A 12827-nucleotide genomic window follows, 5' to 3' on the forward strand; every position below is an offset into this window, starting at 1 on the left:
TGAGCTTAAGCGATCTGCCAGCCTCGGCCTCCCAAAGTGCTGGGATCACAGGTGTGAACAACCGTGCCCAATTGCAAAGGTTTTTGTTAGAATTTTTCCAGCAGATTTTATTCTTCCTTGGTAACCTTTAGTTGTTTTTGCAAACTAATCAGAAGCTTTTGTGCTTGCCTATTTTGAACAAAGTATTTTAAAACCCCTGACACTCTTCGTTTGGAAGATTGTCTAACAGGCTAGAAAAGGTCCAAATTTTAAAGTGTGAAAATAGCAGCATTTTTATAGGTAAAACACATGATTTTGGGGAAAAAAAATCCATGTCACATACCCAAACATCTCTCTAAAAAATGTTCTTTTTATAATACACATTCCTTTGAAAAACAGTGTCTTTTTTCTCTCTGTTTAAATGTCATATTTACCTTGAGTGGACAGTGAGGCACTTCTTTTAAAAAGAAAATATTTGTTAGATAGCAAAGAAGTGACAGCCACTTGTCATCATAGAGGAGATCAGCAAATTTGAAACACTTGTCTTTTTGTAAAAGAAAAGTGTATAACACGTCTTTAAGTCTGACAAGTCTTTTAAGTACTTTGCTGTGAGATAACATACAAATATTCATATGTCACAAAAATGTTTTAAGTCCCCTTCTATTATGAAGTGTTATAAAAATTTTACTTGATCTTAAAGGTCCTAATTTTATAAGTTTTCCAACATCATTGACATCCTGTAATACTTGGTACTTCTGACTGTAACATATTTGCCGCAAGAGTGCGCCCAGCATGAGGCAATGTGTGACATGTGGCATGTGTCATACTATCCTAGCAGCCCTACCCCAAAATTCCTTTTTAATCTTTTAAGAACTTGCATTTATTTAAGGAAATCAGTTGTTAAGATTAGCTCTTTCTTTGCACGTCTTTACTATACTGATCTCCTAAAATACTTCTTTGTGGATTATCGGAACCAATCTGGCAAATTCCATAAGCTAAAACTTGTTAGAAACATCTGTACTTGATCCGTTTACAGTCTGCTGCACTGAATGCTTGCTCAAATGCTTATTTCCTCAGTGGCGTTTTCTGTGAGTATTCCAACAGTGTTTGCTGATGAAGGGATGTGTTTTCATTTGTTGCCATACTGTTTTCCATGGATTCTTTTAGTCATCTTTTATTGTTGAAGAAAGACAAGTGTTTTTTCAAAGGTAAGGTGGCTTTTTGTCCACCAATAAATAATTTTTTTGAAATTTTGTAAGGTAGTAAAGTAGTTTCAGTTAAACATCACTGAAAAAAAGTCAAGGTTTGCCTTCTTGTTTTTGATGCTTTTCAAAAAATTGTCTTGCTGAACATGATGGTTTTATCCAGCCATTCTCAACTGAATTATGACCTACAGAAAGTGATTTGAATAATTTTTCTGTATTTCTCCGAGGAAGATGTATGGCTAGCTACTACTATTCTAGATGCACAGGGTGAAGTTAATCTCTTACATTCAGTGGATGTCTTAGGTCATTAGGACTTAATTTCCTGGAATTTCAGTTGAGAAACTTACTGTATTAGTCCATTTTCATACTGCCATAAAGAACTGCCTGAGATGGGGTAATTTACGAAGGAAAGATAGGTTTGATTGACTCACAGTTCAACATGGCTGGGGAGACCTCAGGAAACTTACAATCATGGCAGAAGGTGAAAGGGTAGCAGGCACATTCTTCACAAGGTGGCAGGGCAGGATGGAGTGAGTGCAAACAGGGGAAATACCAGACACTTATAAAACCATCAGGTCTCCTGAGACTCACTCATTATCATCAGAACAGCATGGGGGAAACCACACCCATGATCCAATTACCTCCACGTGGTCCTATTCTTGACACGTGGGGATTATGAGGATTACAATTCAAGGTGAGATTTGGGTGGGGACACAGAGCCAAACCATATCAAGGAATATTTAAGATTTTAAAAAATCACTATCAACCCCTTTGCATCATAGAATTCTCTTCCTTCCTTCAGGATCCCTGGAGACATGACTAGCATACAGATCCTTTGGCAATGCCATGTCATTCCATACATTAACTCTCAGAAGGCTAAGGTTGCTTTTGGTTAAAAAAATATAAATATGGGCTTAAATATTTAATTTGATAAATATTTTCTTTCTGTACCCCCAAAGAAGTGCCTGCCCTATCCCCTGGAGTGTGGACACTTCATTCCAGAGATCATAAGTTTAGGGCACAAAGTATCACTGTTCTTTATTATTTATTTATTTATTTGTTTATTGAGTAATCATGCCAGTAAAACTTTTGCATTGAGAACTGAGAAATAGTGAAAGGGGGATAAAAATAAAGTCCAGTTTCTATAATAGAAAAAGGCTGGATGCACATGGGATCCCAGGAGTCTGTGGTAGATTATTTTCTTTGTTATGCAGGACTGTTGCAGTAGAACCCTACTTATCCTGCAGAGGAGGCCCCAGGTAACTTCTTCATCCTAGGTTACAGAATGTAAGTTACACAGAGCAGAATCAAACTTGCCCTGTAGCATAAAGCCAAGCTCTGCTGAATCAGACAGAGCTACGGCTGACCTGCAGATCCATGAGTAGTATCACAGTAAAATAATGGGACATGACAAACTTTTGTACATAAACCTATGAGTGTGCTCAGTATTGAGTCCAGCATCAAGGACCTTTGCTCTTTCCAATCCTAAGTTCTATGAAGAGTTCTTCACACAGACACTTACATACACACGCATTCTCTGAGCAGGTCTGCTCAGAATTGCCTGGCTATGACTTTGTTCTCAAAATATGTTGGTGTTTGGCAGCTATGTCAGACTATCAGCCAGTCCCTAAATACACCTTATTATTTCTCGTCATTTATGTCTTTGGGATGAAAAATATATCAGTCTGGTTGGTAAGAACAGAGTTGCTAAATGTGTTAAAGAAATGAAGGGTTTCATACAGGATTGGGGCTTACCCAAACATGGGAGGGGCTGGGAGAGTCATGGTCTGAAGGCTGCAGTTAAAGGGTGGGAGAAACAGTCACCTACAACTCAGAACTGGAAAGACTGGAACTCTTGGGTGTGTCTGAGAAGCTGCTGTGACTGCCTGCCAGAGTGGGAGTGCCCAGTGAGGTTTGCTAAACCACATGCTCCATAAAACTGCTGTGTGAGCCAACATGACCTCCCACGAGCTTTCCTCCTGCCTTCCCACCACAGGCTTCTCATTGGCAATAAGATTCACATTCAAACCTGGAACCTCTCAGGGAAGGGAGTGATAGGAAGTGCCTCCAAGTCTCAGATGGGACTCCTGGGGGTGCCACGTTGACAACAGGTGATTCAGCAGAAGGACTGACATTTGTGTGTGTTTACCAATCTAGGGCTTTACGTACCTGAGTCTGTTTGATTCCTGCAACAATGTTGAGGAGTAAGAGCTCCTCCAGGTACACAGCTGCTAAGTGGACAAGACAGGACTGCAGTTCTAAAGCCCATGGTCTTCCTGCTTAGTTCCTTTCTGACCACGTGGCATTACTAGGGGTTATCCATCTGTTTCCTCCTCTAGACTTCAGGTTCCTTGGAGAGGGGATCGGTCTTATGCATCTTTGTTTCTTAAATTGAGTAGAATTTTTGGACAACTTAATATACCATCTGCATATGAAAATAATTCAATGCTTCTTTTCTTTTATTTTTTTTTATAGACAAGGTCTCATTCTGTTGCCTAGGCTGGATGGAGTGCAGTGGTGCAACCATAGCTCACTGCAGCCTCAAACTCCTGGGCTCAATGAGGTCCTCCCACCACAGCATCCTGAGTAGCTGGGCCTACAGGTGTGTGCCACCCTGCCTGGCTAATTTAATTTTTTCTTTTTTTAGAGATAGGGTCTCTCTATGTTGCCCAGGCTGGTTTTAAACTCCTGGCCTCAAGTGATCCTCCCACCTCAGCCTCCCAAAGTGGTGGAATTATGGGTGTGAGCCACTGCACTCAGTCAGAATTTAATAAATTTTTTAAAAATTGAAGTGTTTAGATCTAGAAACAAAGAGCCAAGAAGATGCTCACCAAATTGTACTCACCAATACATGTCTTTCTTCTTGTCATTTAGGTTATGTGTATTTTGAAATAGGAAATCTCGCCATCCTCACCAAAGCCATTTCCTTGAGAGGATTTTATCTGGTTTGTCTCCTTGACTCCAGGCAGGGCTCCATTCCAACCAGAAGGAAGATAATCTTTTATTTAATTTATCTTCTAATTATTTAGTTAATTTAAAGATTTTTTTGCTCTCTCTCCTGAATTTGCTCAGGAATATGAAGAAAAGGGAGGGAGGCCAGACCAGGCCATTCTCAAACAGCATAGAACTTCCCAGTGACTGGATGAAAGATTTGCATTTCAGAACAACAGCTGTTAGCTTGGTTGCTGGAATTTGCTTTCCCTCTCAACCCCCCAGCCAGCCTGTATCTCTCAGCTTCTAAAAATATAATCTTATTCTTGCTCTCTTTTCAACTTGAAATGGACATAGAATGCAGACATCTCATACCATTTACACCCAGAAGGCTGTCAGCAGCGGCGCTCAGGGAGTGAGAGTGTTTAATCTAGAGGAGGAAATAGAATGTATACACACCCGGCAAACTGAGATGTTTTACGTTGGCTCTGGCTCCTACCGCCCCCACGTGTGGCAGCAGCTACCAAGACTCTACTGTGAATCCCCATGACTGGTAAGTCCCGTTGATCAGAACGATCGTGAATGTTTTTCTGCTCCGTAGACACTGGGCCCAGCCAGGCCACCCAGTCATCATTAGCTGGGCTGCTGGTCCAGCCCTGTTTGCTGACTCTACCAGGGGTAACTATTTCATGACAAGTTTACAGGAGGGAGAAATCAAAAGTACAACCTTACTTTTTGCTGGTCTCTTCCATCCTCTGCTGGCCTCATGTGACCTCCCGAACATGGCGCAGTCATCACCAGCTCCCGTTGGTCCCTGGGGTGGTTTGGCAGCAGTTACATTGGCACAGTCATTGGAAAAATCATTTCTGTAAATCGCATCACTGGTGCATCTGGGCTTCTGCCTGAAGCACATGTCAGGAGGAATTGTTGGCAACCCTGAGGGCAGGGACGCATCTGCCTTGGGCTCCAGGGGTGGTGTGGCTTGCTGGAGTGGGAGGTGCGCAGCCCAGCAGGATCAGCCATTTCAGTATGCCACCCCACCCACCACACCCTACTCAGAGTGCAGGCCCCTGCAGCAAAAGCCTGTGCATGTGCTTTTCTCTCACGGCCCTCAAGAGAGGCCAAAGCTTGTGTTACTCTCACTTGCATCCTCTGATGACCTAAAAAAGGGAGAGAGGTCATTTTCATGGGGCCAATTCTATTCTCTTTTTCTCTTCTCCCTTCTCCTCTTCTTCCTCTTTTTCCCCATGACATGTGTATTAAAAAGTCCACAGACTCTGGTGTACTTCTGGTGGGAATATGGTTAGTATGACCATTTTGATATACTGTTAGTTACATCTCATAAAGCCAAATATATATGGATACAGTATGACCCAGGAATCTCACTCCTAGAAATAAACCCAATAGAAATGCATGCAATTGTGCATCAAAAGGCATGCACTAGAATGGTCTTAGCAGCATTATTCATAGTAGCCCCAAACTGGAAATAATACAAATGTCCATCCACAGTAGAATTGCTGAACAATTTGTGCTATACTTACTACAGCAATGAGAATGAACAAAATGAACAACCTGCAGCAACATGAATGGACCTCACAAGTATAATGTTGAACATAAGAAGCCAGGCACAAAAGAGTGCATATTTTTGTGTCTGACTCCATTACATGAAGTTCAAGAAGAAGAAACATTAATGTATGGTTTTGGAAGGCAGGGTGTGGGGAGGTAGTTGGGGCATGAGGAGGTTTTGGGGGTACAGGGTGGTGGCAGTGTTTTGCTTCCGGTTCTGGGGGATGGCTAAGTGTGTGTTCATTTCATGTAAGTTCATATGCATTTGTGCAATTGCCTGTAAAGATGTCATACTTCGATAATATTAAAAATGTGAAAAATAAAAATATAAAGCCCATATGGCAAAGCATACTTCTCTGCATTTTTTTTTTGCACATTGGCGGTGAGCTGACAGAGGGGTTGTTAACAAACACCCTTCTTGCTCACTGTGCTTGGTAGGATCCTCAACCTAGTGAGTCCCACCCCATTCCCTGGTCCCCAATCCCAGGCTCAAATCCCACACTTCCCCCTTCTCTCTAATCACACCACCAGCCCCTTCTCCCACTTTCCCTGCCTCCCAGCATCCGTAAGGCTCGACTCATGGCTCTAATTGCTGTGCCCTGCAGTGTGGGGCCTTAACAGGGCTAGCCTTACATTCCAGCTGCTCATGGTGCATACTGAGGGATTCAAAGCAAGACTGCCTTCTCTCCGTTTCTCTGCGGTATCTGCAACCTCCATATTGCTTAGTTCTTTCAGATTATGACATTATATATTCCTACTTAAATGTTAAAATGGAAGTAGCATGCTAATACTATCTTCAAATCTGTCCATCAGCCCAACTTCACATTCAGGTTCCCTGTGAGCGAGAGAACCTTCCGTCAATACCCGCTTGAAAGTGGCCATCGGACTTTTGACCTTCAAGTTTTGAAGAATGGTCTGAACATTTTGTTTTCCTTTTGTGTTTAATAATTGTATACTGTCCTTTCTTGACATAAAGTTGTGGCTATCAGAGATATTTTTAATCCAGTGGTTTTTCAAACTGCTTTTGTTATCTGCTAAAGCCCTTCTTTTAACACTGTCTAAATGAGAATAGACGCTTATGAGAGATTAGAGCAAAGTTGTTGGGCAATGGGGGAGGGGACTTCCAGGGCCCTCTCAGCTCCTTTCCAGTGTCCCCACACAGGTCAGTATGGGGGCCCACAGGGCCTCAGGTTGGAGCATCAGGTAACTTGTTCAATCTCTTTATTTTACAGTCTCTGCTCCAGGTCACCCTGGCCACACTCCAGAGCCAGGCAGAGACTCTCCCTCTAAAACCAGGGCTCTTTCCTCTCTGTTCCAGAAGGAATTCTGGCCTTCCATCACACCTCAACATTTGCAATTAGCATCCCCTTCTCTGCTTCTCCATGAGATTTCCCCTCACATTGTGCACATTTTGATTTGGGTGTGTGCTTGCATTCTGAGGATTCGAAGTCCAACTTCTTAGACACTCGTAATCCCTGATTTAGGTCTGCAGGTTTGTGCTAGCAGAAGTTGCTGGAAAATGAGTCTGGGTGCTGGGGCTTTCCCCAGGGAATCTGAGACTTGGCTTCCAGGTTAAGGGAGCATGGAGTGGGTTCTGCAAAGAGAGACGACCAAGGGCCAACTGAGCTTGGAATCTGGAAGAGTCTTTCAGCTGGCCATTTGCTGAATTAGTTGCATATGAGGTTGTTGAATTTGGGGGACACAATCAATCACTGAACGCACTATTTAATGCTTTAGAATGGTGAGTATGCGTGTGTGTTTCACATGAATTGCCAAAGCCACACCAGTCAAAGACTCTAGGAACACACTTGTCAAGCAAGGTTAGGTTCATTTAACTTTCTGCAGAAGAGGAAAGCACACACCAGGGGAATCGGGTATCTCAGAAACAGGACACTGGGACAGGGCTTCTGATAGGGTGTGGGCTTGTTGGGTGATTCTAAGGAGGGTTTGGGGAAGTGGAGTCTACTTCTGGGTTGGGTCTTATTAGAAAGCAGAAACAATTCTGTTGTTGAGTATCTTTGTAATTGTTATCTAGGAAGTCGGAGGATTAAAACGGGGCTAAAGTTATCACTTGGTAAAGAAACAGAAGCTAATTATTAGTTAATTTTGTGGTTGCAGTGTGCCCTTACCTCTAATTAGGTTTAGACGTAATTATAGAGGGGTGTTGTTTCTGTCTTGTTTCATCCTGGTCACTGAGTGTCCTTGTCTGAATACCTATATTCTGTGAAAGCTGTTTAAACTCAGTAGGCAGCACTACAGGCTGCTTGCTGTTTGAGGTCAGCTGTCATGGCTGTTTGTTAACCACACGCACTCATATTTATATTATATGATATATTTATATTATATCCATATCCATATTCATATTTGTGCAATGTGGACATATTACTAAATGATATAGTATATTTGCAAGTATCCAGCATGTGTGTCTGGCATATACAATCTGGAGACACAATCTCACATCGAGTTTACTAGCATGAGCTTTGAAATCAGACAGACCTGGGGTTCTAATCCCTTAAGTAGATTTCTTCATCTAAGTTTCAATTCTCTCATACATAAAATGGGGATGGTAATACTGATGATATATGTCTACCATGAGAAGTGAATGGATGTATGCATGCAAAATGATAAGCACAATGAACACACATGTGGATTAATCCCTTTCGTCCCCACAGCCATCCTGAGATAGGGACTAGGATGACATGGCCAGGATTTGTGGCAGGGCGTTCTGATGCCTGAGCCTGGCTGTGACAGTTGTACTCTGCTTCCTAGTACTTGGCAGATACTCCAGAGATGGTCACTGAATGTCAGTGCACTTGGGGAGATTGCATATATGAGTACTTCATCAAAGCCAATTGCAACTTACCAGCAGGAAGAAATCAGCTCTTCCACTGTTGGTGTCAGTGAGATGTGCAGGACAAACAAGCCTGGCTTATTGACGGACAGTGGAGAACACTGGGGCCTATGACTGAGGCAGGAATGCTGCTTATCCACCTGCTCTGACCCTGTTTCTTCTCAGAGAGACTGCTCCCGTGGGCAATGGAGTCACATGACCCAAACTGGCCACTCAGAGTCCCTTTCTAGCAACTTGGCTTTGGTTGGTCTCTGTTGCGCGCTGACTGGAGCTGCCGTGAGGGATGAGGCTGAACTCTTCCCACCAAGTGCTGAGAGGAGATGAGACCTGTACTCAGTGACAGAGGATGCAAATGAGCAGAGAGGGAGAAATGAGAAGTCATTAGCCTCTGGAAGAGTTTTGGCCAAAGAGTTAGGGAGAAATTTGTCTCTTTCATTCCCCACGAAGGCGAAGGAAGGTGGTGATTGGCTGTCAGAACCCATGAGCAAACAAGCATGATTTCTAGACTAGAAAGGACAAGACAGGAGGTCTGTAGACCAGTGTTCTAAAAGTATGGTCTCCAAACCAGCAGCTAGAGCTTGTTAGACATGCAAACTCTCAGGCCTCACTGGAGACCTAAGGAATCAGAAACTCCAGGAGCACAGCCCAGGAATCTGAGCTATAAGAAGCACTGTGTGGGGCCAGGCGCAGTGGCTCACACCTGTAATCCCAGCACTTTGGGAGGCCGAGGTGGGCTGATCATGAGGAGATCAAGACTATCCTGGCTAACATGGTGAAACCCTGTCACTACTAAAAATACAAATACAAAATAAAATACAAAATACAATTACAAAAAAAAAATACAAATACAAAAAATTAGCCAGGTGTGGTGGCGCATGCCTGTAGTCCCAGCTATTCGGGAGGCTGAGGCAGGAGAATGGCATGAACCTGGGAGGCAGAGCTTGCAGTGAGCTGAGATCACATCACTGCATTCCAGCCTGGGCGACAGAGCAAAACTCCCTCTCAAAAAAATAAATAAAACATAAAAGAAGCACTGTGTGGATTCTGATGCCACTCAAGGTTGAGAACCACTGCTGTGGGATGGCAGGGTCTCCCTTAACACATGTGTGGAGGTGGTCCTCTACATATGTGCCTCGCTTTGGAGCAGAGTTCACAGTTAAGGCTGTTTAGTCCATCTTCTTGCTCTGAGGATGAAAAGCCATGACAAGTGGCTGTGAGAAGCTGCAGGCCTCAACACAGGACTACCCCGCGGGTTCCCAACCACACCTGGGTTCTTTGTGGGTTTTCCTATCCAATCCTAGACCCTAAGAGACCTGAAGATATCCTGTCTCCAGGCTTATGACAGAACCCGGGAGCTGCCCTTTAGGGCTGTTCCATGTCTAACAAAGGTATGGACAAAGCTGAAGATGCCTGGGGAAAATGGTCTTAGCTTTGATTTGCTGCAAGAAGTTTTACAAAGTACTCTGTGTCAGCCCTGGGGTTTCTGGAATTTGGAAGCAGGCACAGAAAGAAATGGAGTTTATCAGCTAGCTGGGAAACCAAAGTGACCTTCTTGTTGGCTTTGGGAAGTTATGGGTTACTGGTAGAAATAGCCCTGTTTTCACTTTTCCCTACCAAGTTTCCCAGTGTCTTGGGCTTATTTAGGTTCCTTAAGGGATTCTCAAGGCCACCTCAGACTTTCCACCTTATGACCTGTCCAACCCAGTGGTCCTTCTCCCACCTCTAAAAACTTCAGGCTGAGCAGCCCCACACCCAGAATCACTGTTTTTCTGCCTAAACCTGCTTCTCTTGGTTAACCAAGCACAATGCACCAAACAGCATTATTTTACAGCTAAACAAATTAGTACTGTTTTAGCTAATTTAATTTTTAAAAAGGCATTCGTTTAATCCTTTTTGTGAAAACCAAAGTGTCACCATTTCTATTAACACCAAAAAACTTTCTTAGGTAAGGTATAAAGTGAATAAAATTTGCAAAAGATCTATACATATCTATGCAGAAAACTACAAAACTTTTGAAAGAAAGCAATGAATATCTATTATTGATAATGGAAGGATGTTCTGTGTTTAGGTATTACAAGATTCAGTATTGTTAAGATGTGTGCTTTTCTCAACTTGATCTACAGATTTAATGCAATTCCAATGAAAATCTCAGTAAGGTATTTTGTGGGTGTTGACAAATTAATTCTAAAGTTTACATGGAAAGGCAAAGGAGCCAGTACAGCCAACACAATAATGAACAAGAAGAACAAAGCTGGAGGACTGACATTACCCAACTTCAAGGCTTACTGTAGTAATGAAGACAGAAATTCAATGATCAAGACGGTGTGGTATTGGTGAAGGAATAGATACATAGACCAATGGAACAGAATAGAAAACCCAGAAATAGACCCACACAAATATACTCAGCTAATATTTGACAATGGAGCAAGAGCAATTCAGTGGAGCAAAGATAGTCTTTTTCATAAATGATGCTGCTGGAACAATTGAGTGTGCAGAAGCAAAAAAAAAAAAAAAATCTGGACACAGATCCTAACCCTTTCATAAAAACTAACTCAAAATGGATCATAGACCTCAATGCAAAGCACAAACCTGCAAACATGCAGGACAAACCACAGGAGAAATCAAAGCGACCTTGGGTGGAGTGATGAGTTTTTAGACAAAATACTAAAAGCATGAATCTATGAAAGAAAACACTTATTTAAATTTGACTTTATTAAAATAAAAAAACTTTTGCACTGCAGAAGACATTGTTAAGAGAATGAAAAGACAAGTCACAGACTGGGAGAAAATATTTGCCAGACAAATATCTGGTAATGGACTTATATCTGAAATATAAAAAGAACTCTTAAAACTCAACAACAACAACAACAAAAGCTCACGTGGGCCCATCTGGAAATTGGGATTTTTTGTCCAATTTAAATGAGCAAAAGATCTGAATAGATCCCTCACCAAAGAAGAGGTACAGATGGCAAATAAGCATATGAAAAAAATATTCAACATCATATGCCATTAGGGAATTGCAAATTAAAACAACAATGAGATACCACTACATATATATTGGAATAGCCAAAGTCCAGAAATCTGACAATACTAAATGCCGGTGTTGATGTGGAGCAAAAACTCTCAGAGGATCAGGGTAAGATGGCAGATAGGAGGCAGGACTAGCTTGCAGCTCCTGCTTGGATGAACAAAGCAGCGCATGGAGACTCACATCATGAACTTTTGCTCTAAGAACTGCTGCAGGAACATACCAAGAAAGCCGAGAGAATCCACAGACCCTTTGATGGCACTGGATCACTGCTGCAGCCTCCCTGAGATTCTGAAAAACTGCCAAATCAGCTTGCTTTCTCAACAGGGTGGCTCGTGGTCTGGGACAAGTTCTCAGCCCTGGTCACTGGCTGCCCGGAAGTAGACACAGTGCTGTTGCGGGGGGCACAGTGGAAGTGAGACCGACCTTTAGAACTGCCGGCTGCATGGGAGCTGGATGAGGCCAGTGACTGCTGGCTTTTTCCCACTTCCCTGGTGGCCTGTGTGACTCAACAGAGGCAGCCATAATCACCCTGGGAACAAAACTCCATTGGACAGAGAACCACACCCCCATTCCCCAGTAGCAGCCACAGCAAGCCATGCCCAAGGAGAGGCTGAGCTCAGACACACCTAATCCTACCCCCACCTGGTGGTCTTTCTTTACCTGCCCTGGTAGCTGAAGATGAAGTTCATAATCTCTTGGGTGCTCTATGGCCCTGCTCACTAGCTAAGAATCCTGAATACTTAACCAGGTGTCCCTTGGGCAAATTTGCATCCTCCCTATAGGACCACAGCTGATGTGCACTTCAAAGCGCCACCTCCTGGCTGGAGGCCAACCAACATAAAACCAGTGCACTAAAAAACACAACCAAGGACCATCACAGAGTCCACTTCACTCCCCTACTACCTCCATCACAGCAGGTGCTGGGTACCTATGGCTGAAAGACCTGAAGATGGATCACATCACAGGAATATTTACAGACACTCCCCCATACCAGCCTGAAGCCTGGTAGCCCACTGGGTGGCTAGACCCAGAAGGGCAAAAACAATCACTACAGTTCAGCTCCCAGGAAGCCCCATTCCCAGGGAAAGGAGAATACCACATCAAGGGAGGACCCCATGGAACAAAATAATCTGAACAGCAGCTCTTGAATCCCAGGTCTTCCCTGTGACATAGTCTACCCAAATGAGAAGGAACCAGAAAAACAATTCTGGTAATATAACAAAACAAGGTTCTTTAATACATCCAAAAGATCAAACCAGCCCAC

The 12827-nt window shown here is 43.1% G+C and overlaps 1 long non-coding RNA gene across 1 annotated transcript; it reads right to left on the reverse strand.

Annotated features, from left to right (window-relative positions):
- Positions 1 to 2255: 2255 nt before the first annotated feature.
- LOC129052082 (uncharacterized) lies at positions 2256 to 12051 on the reverse strand. Its single transcript, XR_008516827.2, has 4 exons — positions 11784 to 12051; positions 8545 to 8859; positions 4843 to 4929; positions 2256 to 2457 (listed from the first exon to the last, which is right to left on the reverse strand). It is a non-coding gene; the product is annotated as an uncharacterized LOC129052082 (long non-coding RNA).
- Positions 12052 to 12827: the final 776 nt, after the last annotated feature.

Source organism: Pongo abelii, chromosome 21, assembly GCF_028885655.2.
Source record: "Pongo abelii isolate AG06213 chromosome 21, NHGRI_mPonAbe1-v2.0_pri, whole genome shotgun sequence".
Lineage (NCBI taxonomy): Eukaryota > Metazoa > Chordata > Mammalia > Primates > Hominidae > Pongo > Pongo abelii.